We start from the raw sequence: 12,251 nt of genomic DNA, 5'->3' as shown, positions 1-12,251 counted from the left end.
CTAAAGAGCAAATGGAGCCGCCATTGAGAGGGGCATCATTTTAATGGAACCCTGAGGGACAAGACCCACACCTGCGCAATAATAACATTCAACCATGCTCAACCCACTGGCCAGATGAGGACTGTGTTGGTTCGTGTGTGCTGTGATTGTGTGTGTGTGTTTGTGTGGGGTGGGGGGGTACATACACATGCCATTTGTTCTTTTTAATTTTATTTCAGCCCCAGCAGCAAAAGGAAGTCTTTACAGAACAAAGTCATATCCAACAGTGGCAGTTTTTTAGTGAAGCTAACATTGCAGCTAGCTGAACATATAGGTGTGTTTGGTCTGAATCCTTCCTTACAGTGTACGTTTTCTGTTTTCAGAGCCACACCAAGAGACGGGCAGCTCATACTGTTTTTAGCCTCTAACAGAGGTTATTATATAAGCCGGCAACAAAAAAAAACAAACGCACTTCATCACTGCAGACCAACTCTCCCCTGCAGTCAGAGGGAGAGTACAATTATTTCTTTTTTTTTTCTTTCTTATTTTGCCAAATGGATGTTTATGGAGTTCACAGGTCCTTAGTCAGAAACGGAGACAAATAACTGAACAAATGTTTAGAAATATAATTTTAGAAAACAATATGGTGCTGTGCCTTTGGCAGGGTGCGTCAGATGCTTTGTTTTAAGATAAGAAGAGAACAAATGAAGTACTCTCTTAAGTGTGCAAATGTGACAAATCATTCCAATTCAGCCGTAACACTGGAAAGTATTTTTGTTGTATGTGAACTGCTCTATTTTATCTTTAGTCTTGGTAACATATCATTCTAAGATTTATTTTATTCCACTGAAATATTTTTACTGGGATTGTAACTGAAAATTGTTATGGATCAATCAGCACATCATTTGCTCGATTAATAGATTGGTTTTTAAAATGTCAGAAAGTAGCAACGCTTTGTCCAACACAACCCAAAGATAGTCAGTTTACTTCTGTAGCTTCACATAAGATGAAGAAAAGCAGCACGTCCTCCAAACTGAGCAGCTGGAGCCACAAAATGTTCAGCATCTTTGCTTTATCGATTATCAAAACAGTTGCAGATTCATTTTCTGTTGATCAACTAATTGATTAATGGACTGAAAATCTCAGCTCAGATTCGTAGTAGATCATGTGACACACAGATATATGCAAAACTGAATTCAACACTTACAGCCCATCCCTTGCTTTTTTAAAAATGACATTCAGTTGTGCATAAAGTGTGAACTTGTGATGAGGACAAATCAGGTAAGAGAACAGTTTAGGAATCAATAGTTAAGTTGTTTGTTCCTAAAAGCAAACAAGTTCCATTGCTATATCTAGTGTTGCAATTAATAAATATTTTCATTATAATCTGTTGATTGTTTTCAATTAATTGATTCATTGTCTCCAAAATATCAGAAATCTGTCCAAAAATGTCCACCGAAGTTTCCTGGAGTCCAAGGCAGCATCTTCAAATTAGAAATAAATAAGTAAAAAAAGAGAAAAGCAGCAAATCCTCAGATTGGTGAAGCTTAAATCAGAGCTTTCTGCACGAAAAATTATTAAACTGTTAATTGATTATTTAACTAACTGATCCTCCTTTGCAAACAAAAAAATAAGTGTATAAGTGTATGTTCACTTCATGGTTAAAGGGAGATGGAGGTGTTTTCGACAGGAAATGATGAAATGTTGTTAAATAGTTCCTAATAATCTGCAGCATTGTGTTTGTGCATGCATTCTGTTCAAGCCCCCCCCCCCCTCAGTACCCCTCCACTCATCTGTTCCAGCTCTCCCCAGCTTCACACTGCTCACATCTCCAACACCACCAGATCTCCCCTTTTTTCCTGCTTGCTCTTTTCTAAAGTTTGGCTGTCAATCAGTACTGGCCTCAGGCAACAGGCACTGATGAAAAGACCCCTGAGACAAGGGGACCCAAATTAGATTTCAATAAGGATGTTGAATATTCATATCAGGGAAACATCTAAAGGTAAACGCTTTTTGATCTCCGCGCACAAATATCACTTGTGTGCATTCCCAGGTCCTGGCGCTGTGGTTCTACAGTGTTTTCTCCCCCAGCCTGGTCCGGCCCCGGCCCCGGCCTCGGCTCTGTCTCGCTCCTCGGGGGATGCGGTGGAATAATGATGATGGAGCTACAAAGGAGAAAAAGAGCCATAATGAATGTTTATACTAAAGGGACCCAATAGAAAGGGCATCCGTACTAAGTATTCAGTAATTAGTATTTAGCAGAAGTTGATCGCTGAGTGCACACATTCAAACATGCAGAGACACGCACACACACACGCACACATATCCAGGGCAGAATTACTGAGGCATAATCATTTACTGTGTAAACTTTAGACAGGGGAACCTCCCTTGACAGCAGCAGTCAAAACACTGTTTCATTTCTCCTGTCAACATGTTTACTTTATTTTTATAATTGAGCCCACTTTGGGTCTTTCTTCCCCAAATGTCAACAGAATTCACAGTGTGGCTGTTTATTTTTCTGACTATACCTGTGTTCTGCTGCTCATCAGCTCTCTACAGAAACATAATTACCACTTTAAGACTGCACATTGTGATGTCTCCTAACCTTTTTTTTTTTGTTTTACCTTGATGTGCTTTTTGCTTTTAAACTGTGCTTGTTATGAGAGCACCTAAGAAGGCCAAGATCCTCCCAATACCCTGCAGAAATTGCCATCACTTCCATCTTCGCAGAGATGGAAATGTGTGGGGGTGGTGGAGGTTGTAGGGGGGTGCTTTGGTTGCCTGAGGCCCTTTTCCCCACAGAGTCCACTCTGCTCGGGAGCTCACTATGAAGTGAATCCCGAAATGAGACCAAAGGGATGGGAACAACCATCTCTTCTTGACTAAGGAAAGGACCATCCAGTTAATCGTCCACGTCAACTTCTATCATCAATGATGCGTCAAGAGTGACCATGATAGTCGCAATCGAGCAACTGTGGCTCATGATGCAGGGAGACAAGCCAACTCCGTCCTCCAGCAGAGCTAATAAAAAGACAGCCACTCTCATCTTACATTATACTTTTCTCTTGTTATTTCTCTCACTCTGTGTTCTTCTCAACCCCCCAATCCCACCCCCCACCCCCCCACCCCCCCCACCCCCACCCCTCCTTACAACACGATGGTCAGTCCATTGCCAGGCAATCTGGTCTGTGATGTTGTTCACACCTCGATCGAGCCAAAAAGAAAAAAAAAAATCTTTGACAAGATATGATGACTTGCCCAGGTGGTGTGTTTCACTGGTCTTACGGTCTCACTGGTCTCTTGGTCTTACGGGTGAGGGCAGTGAACCAAGGTTTGTGTGTGTGTGTGTGTGTGTGTGTGTGTGTGGCTCCCTACAGTATACGATGGTGTGTTTACCCCAGGCCCTGTGCTGTGGTGCTGTGATGCTGAGTGTCACCCTGCTCCGGCCTGAGCCCTGCAGCCAGAGGAACCAGCTGTGAAACTGACAGATTTGTCTTCTGCACTCACCTACACTCTTTCTTCCTCTGCACACACACACGCACACACACACACACACACACACACACACGCACACACACGCACTGATACATACACATGCAAACACATACACATAATGAAGCACACATACAGACCCTCACACTTTCATGGCCTGAGGTTTAAGTACACATGCACATACGAGCCCCCCCACCTCACCACCACCACCAACACCACCACTTCCACACATATCCACAGACCATCACACAAGCTGCAGGCAGTCTCTCTCATGCCAGCTACAAACACTGTGCAAAAGGAATATGCTTACAGAACTCTGATATAGAGGCTACTCATAACCTGAACACATTTTTAAATCAGCGGATATATTGAAGAAAAACAAGACAAATATGCTTAAAAACACTATTTTCCATCAAGATACCTCACATTTTAAGAACTGGACTAAGCTGAATTTTCTTGTATGTTGTTTCGATAAGTTATAAATAACAAATTGCAGGTATTTAATGTCTTTCAAAATCAGTTAGAAGACAAATAAGAATTCAGTTGCTTCTTACTCAAGAAATTAAATATAATCAAAGTAGTTTAAGATCATATAGGTGAAAATACAGCCCAACATCTGTTCATAAAAGTCTGTCTCTAACATATTTTATCAAACAAAGACAATGACCACTGAATGAAAAAACACCTTGCACCATATTTATTTTGACATAGTTTAAGTAACCTTGGTAATCCCACTACATTATAAACTAAAGAATCCAGGTAACTTTTAATTAAAAATTTAACCTAATAAAAATTCTGATTAACATTGACATATTTGCATCATCAAATATGACTTCATTCTCCTATGTGACTCCATGAATCTTGCAGTAGTTTGCATGAAGGTATGTAGCACATACATGAACACATGTAGCCTGTATCATGTAGGTCAATGAGGACATGCAACATTGCCACAAGCATCTGAACTTGTGGTCCATCCAGGAAAAGCTGATGAGTTACCCTCAGGAGATGCTGCCTTCAATGGCACCTTCCCCCACACCTAACGCACACCTTGTGTACACACAAACCCACAACAAACACACACACAGTAGTGAAAGATGCCATGTGTATCCAGGTGTCTGGCTGTGCTGTAGCACCCTTCAGATGTCACAATGACAGAAATCAGTGTTCTGACCAGAAAGTCTGCAGGCAAGCACGCGTGTGCTACCCTGCCACGTTTGTGTACTTGAGTGTGCGTGTGTTGGTGCATCTGTGCACATGTATGCATGTGTGTACTTCTATGTGTGCCTGTGGTTGCTTATTCCTAGAGGGTGGGGGTGAGAAAAACAAGCGAGAACACAGCAAAACAAGTTAAGAGACAATGAAGAAAGCCACACTGGCACCTGTTTCCCCCGGTGTGGAGGGTGAAGAATCCACCTCAGAGACGACGACGCCTGGGTCTTTGATGTGCTCTGCCTCTAATGATGACACTGATTATTTTAACTCTAGATATTTCAGCTCAACAGCATGCACACCTTTATCTCTCCGTCTAACCCTCCATAAAGATGCTCCCTTCCTAACACACATGCACACTTTTTTTTTTTTTTTTGGTTCAGTTATGTGGCCAGATGTCCAAGTTGACATAGCGCTTAAGGCGTTTGACTGGATGAAACAGTGCATTGGCTGCGGGTAAAGAGGGATTAAAACAGGGCCTGAGGCACTTGTGTTATATTGAAAACATCCTGGGCTGCTTTGTATGGAGATTTGCATACATTGGGGTCTGTGCGGCGATGGCCCATCTGCTGAAGTGCATTGTCCCCAAACAACAAAGTGCGTTTAAATATTTCACATCTCCATCTAGTGGGACAGAGGTACGTAGAAATAAGTGGCGAGTGAGTGAGAGAAATAGAGGGAGATGGAGTGGGGGTGAAAAAACACACACAGAAAAAAAAGGAACTAGTAGATTGGCACAGCTTTGAATTTGAACTCCTCCCAAATGTGCCTCAGTCAGAGCCACAGTAAATAACACTATTGCCGGCCAGGATCCGGGAGAATGAGGAGACTCTAAATATAATATGTCGTAAATCTGAATCTTGGTAGAAAACATAGCCGTCTGAATACAGAAATGAAGATGTGAAATGTATGTTTTGTCCATCATGTGCTCAGAATATTCAGCTAAATATAAAAGAGGTTTGAAGAGCAACGGATGCAATTAAACAAACGACTTTATATTTGACTTTCAAAACACATCGTGGTCCGTATCATGGAATGCATTTATCTCAACACTGGACATTTTTACCTGATATGAATAGATTCTCTGTATAATGCATGCAGTGTTAAGTTAGCTATAAAAGACACTGATGATGTTGGTAGAATAAAACTGGCAAAAATCCATAGTAGACAGTTTTTTAACAGACTGGACCAGTATTAAGTTATCATCCCTCTGGCCCAAAACCTCTTTATTGTATTAATGCCATAACTCTGGATTTCTGTGACATTTAATGGCACTGTAAAATTAGATAATTACTGTAATATATCTGTGTACTCATGCCCGTGTCCGAGGTCAGAAACATAAAAATTAATAAGGAACAAGTGGGAGAAAAGGGACGGAGAAGAGAGATTAAATAAGACAGTGCATGTGTGTGTGTGTGTGTGTGTGTGTGTGTGTGTGTGTGTGTGTGTGTGTGTGTGTGTGTGTGTGTGTGTGCGTGCACAAGAGAGTCTGAAGGGACAAAGATGGCAAAAGTTAGTTTTATTAAAGCAAAGAGAACACAGTCTGAAGTTACTTTGACATCCAATGTTTACGCATCCTCTTTCAATACCCCTGCATTTTTATTTTCACTCTCCTCTTCCCGTGTGTCGTCCATTTCAACCAAAACACACATCAAATGAAAAACATGCTCAGGGCAGTGGATGGTGGATGGAACAGTAAGGTGATTTAACGACGGGACGGTTTGTGTGTAGGCTGGACAGCCTGGTGCAGCCTCCGTCTTCACAACCAGCACACACACATACACAAACCCATGTGCACATTTACACGTGTACACACACACACACACACACACACACACACACACACACACACACACACACACACACACACAGACACACACACTGACACCAAATATCTGAAAAAACAGCCAAGATGGACGTGAGGAACATGTTGCCTGCACGGGGGAGGATTTTGGAAAGAAGAGCGTGGTCAATCTGTTTGTTTCTCTGCCACATCCAAGAAGAGTGATAATTTCATTTTCTTTCATTATTTTCTCCCTTTTATTTTACTCCTGATGTCAGATTTTGAAAGCTGCTGAGGTTTATGTTCAAGAAAAAGAGCATATCAGGCAATGTTTTTTTATTTATTTTGGGACAAAATGTCACTCACGATGTCTCTTGTTGCTGCATAGTAAAACATCAAGACAGCAATACAGACAAACCCGCCAGTGTTACCTTAACCTCATACCTCTGTGTTGTCTCGCCGCTTCTCCCTCTGTCTAATCATGTCACATAAGCCAGTTCATTTATGCAAACTCTTAAGTCATAGAAGGTCACGGATGGAGAGTCTGTGAAAAAGTATAACAGACACACATTAACCCCCATTTAATCAGGATTACAGAGAACAACCAAGCATTATTTAACACACACACAGAGCATGACAGCCGCACACACACACACACACACACACACAAACACAAATCCAGCACAATCAATCTAATGGTGTGCATTAGTTAACTGCCAAATGTTGGGCTTTTTATGGCTGGATCACCCTTCCCTTGAAAAGATAAATACGGTGCACAGATCCCAGTAATTACAGCAATCCCCTTACAGCACACAGAGACCGTCCTCACTCACCAGCCTCTCTGGAGCTCTGTCGCCCTGTAGATTAAGTCATTTAGGACAGTTTTAGGGCACAGGGGTGGCTGACAGAAGAGGAGCTAGATGGAGAGGAGACAAAAGTAGGTATAGGAATGGTGTTAATGTGTTTTGTCTTTACAGTATTTTGGGGGTGGGGTTGCGCTTGTACAAAAACAAAAAAAAAAAATGTGGACACACCAGGAAAGAGATGAACAGATTCAGACGCAGTCAAATGCACGTTGAGACATATGCAGCACAGGCAAACCCGGGGAATCTGATCTCTCTTTTGTGGCAGTCTGTGAACTTCCTTTTTTTTGAGGTTATGTCACCGAGAACCAAAACCTTTCAGCTAATGAATAAATGAATGAAAAGGAACTTCAGTCATCAGGCAACACATAAAATAAAGGTTAATGGACTTTGTGTGGATAATGTCAAAAGAATGTGCAATAAATCTTACATTATGACCTCACCAAGAACACAAACAGACACAAAAACATTATATATCCATGTTTTCGTGACCACATCATGTGCAATTTAATATAATATAACACAGCACAATACAATAAATATCACCTTTGTGAAGCTGAAAATGCTTTTGTTGAGACTGCTGGTGAGATGTCAAATCAGCTCAATGTTATTTTTTTTACTGTTTGTGATGGTAATGATATGGTGTGTCTGTCATTATGTCCAAAATGAGAGACTTTACAAACACCTTACAATATAATGCTACTCAATACTGCACACTATGGACTTTAAAACTCACTCAGCACCTCACTGACTCAACATAACATACCAATATGAGCTCTGTATCGCAGTGAATTAAGTGGTAAAAAAAAAAAAAACTTAAAGGTGCCATGAGGAGTTTCCATGTTTCCCTCTGAAGTGTGTTGTGTGTATTCCTGAGGCCTAACAAACATGTTCTGCTGAACCTTTCTAACTGATTGCTGGTTTACTAGTCTTCTTCTTCACTGCCTTTGCTTTGCTTCTTTGCGTGTTACCGGCACCAACTGTCAATCAGCAGAATGGCAGAAACTGGTGACAAGAATGTGTACTGCGTTGCCCGCCCGAAAGCTTGCGCGCTCATGTGCAAGATACAAACAGAACGGAATCCACTCGTGATAACATCGCTCCATGGCACTCTTTGTAGTCAAAAAGTAAAGGCTGACATTTTTTTCAAGCCTGTCTTCAAAGAATAGTTGTAGACTAAATTGGCATTGAAACTGTTTCTGCTTATCATTGTTGCTGTTCTTGATACCCATAAAGAGACTCTGTCCTTACAGGCTTCCAATGTAAGTGATGGAGGACAAAATCCAGAGTGCGGTGGATATCTACCAAAGTTACATTCATTTTAGTACCAAAGTCCCCCTCTGTGATAAGCTCTACACACTGCAGCTCAGTGAAACATGGTACAGGTAACAGGTAAATGCAAACAGGGATTTAGCATTGAAAAGGCCAAAACTGTAAAGATACTCAGATGATGTTTCTAAATAAGACTTTTGTATCCTCATATTAGCTTTGGCTGAACTTACAAACAAAAAGATTTTGTCCCTTTATCTTCTCCACCAGGAAATTCCTTCAATGGCCAGTATGGAGCAAGAGCTGTTTCAATGTTCATATTGGCACCAGACTATTGTTTTAGGACCTACTTAAGCTGGTTGTTGCGTCCACTCAATGTACGCTGTGACCTCACAATATTGTGATGTAAGGGAGTCTACTCTCTAGAAAAGCTTGCAGCATACAGCACAACAGAGATACACTCCTCTCTGGTATAGACCACAGTCAGTTTAGACCTTGTCTGTGCATGTGGATCTGTGCAAGTGTGCGTGTGTGTGTAAAGGGTAGCGATGGGTGCAGTTTAGCAAAGGGTGCTGAGTAAAGCCTTCAGGCCACGGGGCGATTGATGTCCACTGGGTGGCTGAGGAACACTAACTCACACTGCTCTCTGACTGCAGCTAAAACTCTCATTAGTTTAAGTGTGTGAGAGTTCTCTGCTTCCGCACCTTTCAGACCTCACAGAGCGGCAAAGGGCCAAAACCCTCTCAGATGGCTCTCACTACAGGGGAGGCATGCAAGGAGGCAAACGTTCATATCTGCGAGCACGCACACACACACACTTACACAGAACTACAATTGTACACACACACGCATTAGTCTCTCTGCCTCTTTTTTCCTTTCTTTTTCTTGCAGCATTCATGTACATAACCATGAGCACGCAGCTTAACAGCAGGGCCTAATGAGGTCTGAAATATGAGCGGTAAACATTTGTATGGACAGATGTGGATTAATGTTCATCTTTTCTTCAAGCCAGAGATTAAACCTGATTTACTGCCTAACAGGTTTTTCGGTTTTTTTTTTTCTATTTGATTACAGAGAGACAGAAATGAGGAGAGGAAGTAAATGAGACAGAAAGAGAAACAAAGGAAGAAAGCGGAGTGATTGTTTCTCTTACTTATGGGGAAGTTGCCAGAAGAAGCCAGACAGTGAAAGTGGAAGGAACAAAGAAAAAAGAAAAAGAAAAAAAAAAAAAGGCATGATTGGATGGAAGGGGAGGCAGAGGGAATCGTCAGATGCTCCTCATTCCTGTTGTGGGCTGTTGAAGTGAAGGAGGAGAAATTTGAGTCATGGGGACGGAATCAGAAATGTCAACAGATTGAGTCAGAGCAGAGCTGGGACCGTCTGGAAGGAGAGAGTATCAACACTGACTGAGGGGCACGCAAGATTTTGGGACCGTCACTGGGCTAATGGCAAAATTATTGGACATTATGTGTGCGCGAGTGTGCATGTGTGTGTATGTGTTGCATGGGGGCGGATGTGGGATTGGCTTAGTCTGCTGTCTATAATGAATGGTTAATGTTAGTCGGGGAAAAAATGAATACGGTCACCATCTGCTCGATCTAAGTCTGTGTTCTGTGCACACGTTTGTGTGTATGAGAACCATGCAGACACACACACACACACACACACACACACACACACACACACACACACACACACACACACAATGTGCTCTTGGAGAGGGATTTGGAAATATGGAATGGAAGAGAAGGGAGGGAGGAAGAAAGAGAGGAGAAAGCAGCTAACAGAAGAGAGACGTGCAACAAAAACCTGCACTAAGCTGCAGAGATAGACAATGACAGTGACGGAAATTATATTTATAGAGGCAACATCATATGTGTTCAGACGTAGCAGAGACGCAGATACAGGTGAGCACAAATAGGCCACAAGTCTTGAATGCTGTCAGGTCTCGCATACACATGTAGCCTATGGCTGCAAACACACATGCATAGTTTACACCAAAAGCATTATGAGCAACAGATCAACACTGTAAAGAGCAACTGTAAAGAAATAGAACGTTTTTATTACCAGGACTGAAGAAGAAATTGACAACCAAACTACTGCAAAGCTGATTATTTGAAAGACTTTTTGGAGCAGAGGAGGTGAATCTGCAACACACCTGTTTCATCAGGGTGCGGCTAAAGTAAAGGCATGGGGACATGAAGCTTCTTCTGTGCAGCTTAGTCCACGTTTGATGACCACTTCCACTGCAGGACAACAGAACACAGAGCACTATTACTAATACTAAGCAGAGGGTGCAGTGTTTTGTAGTTCCCATAAAAATTTGAAACAGAACATGAAATGCACGCAGTTCAACAGTACGTAGTTAGAATTAATTAAATGGAGCAAATCATCCCGATAAACAATAGTAAGTAATAGTAAAGGTAAAACTAAAGCTCCTCCTACAATATGGATACCTCTTAAAGAACATGTTAATGCTAAAATATATTCAAATCCTCTGCTTGAGTAAAATGGCAACACCACAATGTAACACAGGTAAAAGTGCAATACATTATTTTGGAGCACCAACCATTAGTCAATTAGGAATTAGCAACTACTTTCATCATAAATGTATTAAGTCATTTCTTTAAACAAATGCTGCTTAAATTTTGGTAAATTGAATATTTGAGGATTTTTGGACTGTTGGTCCGAAGAAAACAAGACATTTGATTACATCATCTTGTGCTCAATGTTGTGAGGGGAATGTTTTTTTTGGTTTTTTTTTACGGTTTTCTGATGTTTTATTGATGAAACAATGAATCAGTTAATCAAGAAAATCATCCACAGATTAATTGACAATGGAAATAATTTTTAGTTGCAGCCCTAAAGATCTTACTTACTTAAGTGAAAGAAAGGAGACACATTATTCATGCATTAACATCTATGAAGCATTTTAATATTTAGATGTGGGAGCCAGTTCAACTTTTTATACTGTTGGGTAGTTTCATCCACAACAATTTATCATATTTACTGAACTGTAATGTTGTGTATTTGTGTTATGTCATTATTTAATTCTAACCTGTAGAGAAACGGAAGTATAAAGCAGCATATAATGGAAATACTCTTTTCCATTTAAAATCAGTTTAGATATTCCAAAGCCTTAAGTGTAGTCTCACATAAATTGTGTCATTGCAAAGAGTTCTGTGTGAAATTAAAGAAAGTTATGTAAGATCCAATTAATAGTCTTGAAGTGATGGGCAGGCAAATTTTTAAGACATAACAGGAAATGTAGTTTAGACATTGTGACTCCAAATTCAAGACCTCTGTACAGCTATCTGTTACTAAACTACCATTTGAATAAACAGTAACAGTATTTAAAGCTTTAGGGGGATTACAAGTGTTGAGGACACCGGAACAGTATCATCCCCGGCTGTGCTCACACATAAACACACATACACACTCTCTCGCCCACTCACACACCAACACAGAACAAATGCATGTTTGTTATGTTTTTTGGTTTTTTTTTGTCTGTGAACACATCACATTTTGTCTCCAAAGTTCAAAAGACAGAAACCCCGCACTTTTCATGCATCATCATGCTCTTGGGTAGCCATGACTGAGAGGAGCCGCAGCACTGATAAAACATTTGTGATACATCTCTGAACACTGGGTTGATA

This window comes from Trachinotus anak, unplaced genomic scaffold (genome assembly GCF_046630095.1).
Source record: "Trachinotus anak isolate AG129_WGS33_773 ecotype Australia unplaced genomic scaffold, CSIRO_AGI_Tana_v1 ptg000004l, whole genome shotgun sequence".
NCBI lineage: Eukaryota > Metazoa > Chordata > Actinopteri > Carangiformes > Carangidae > Trachinotus > Trachinotus anak.
Note: the sequence above shows the minus strand (reverse complement) of the source record.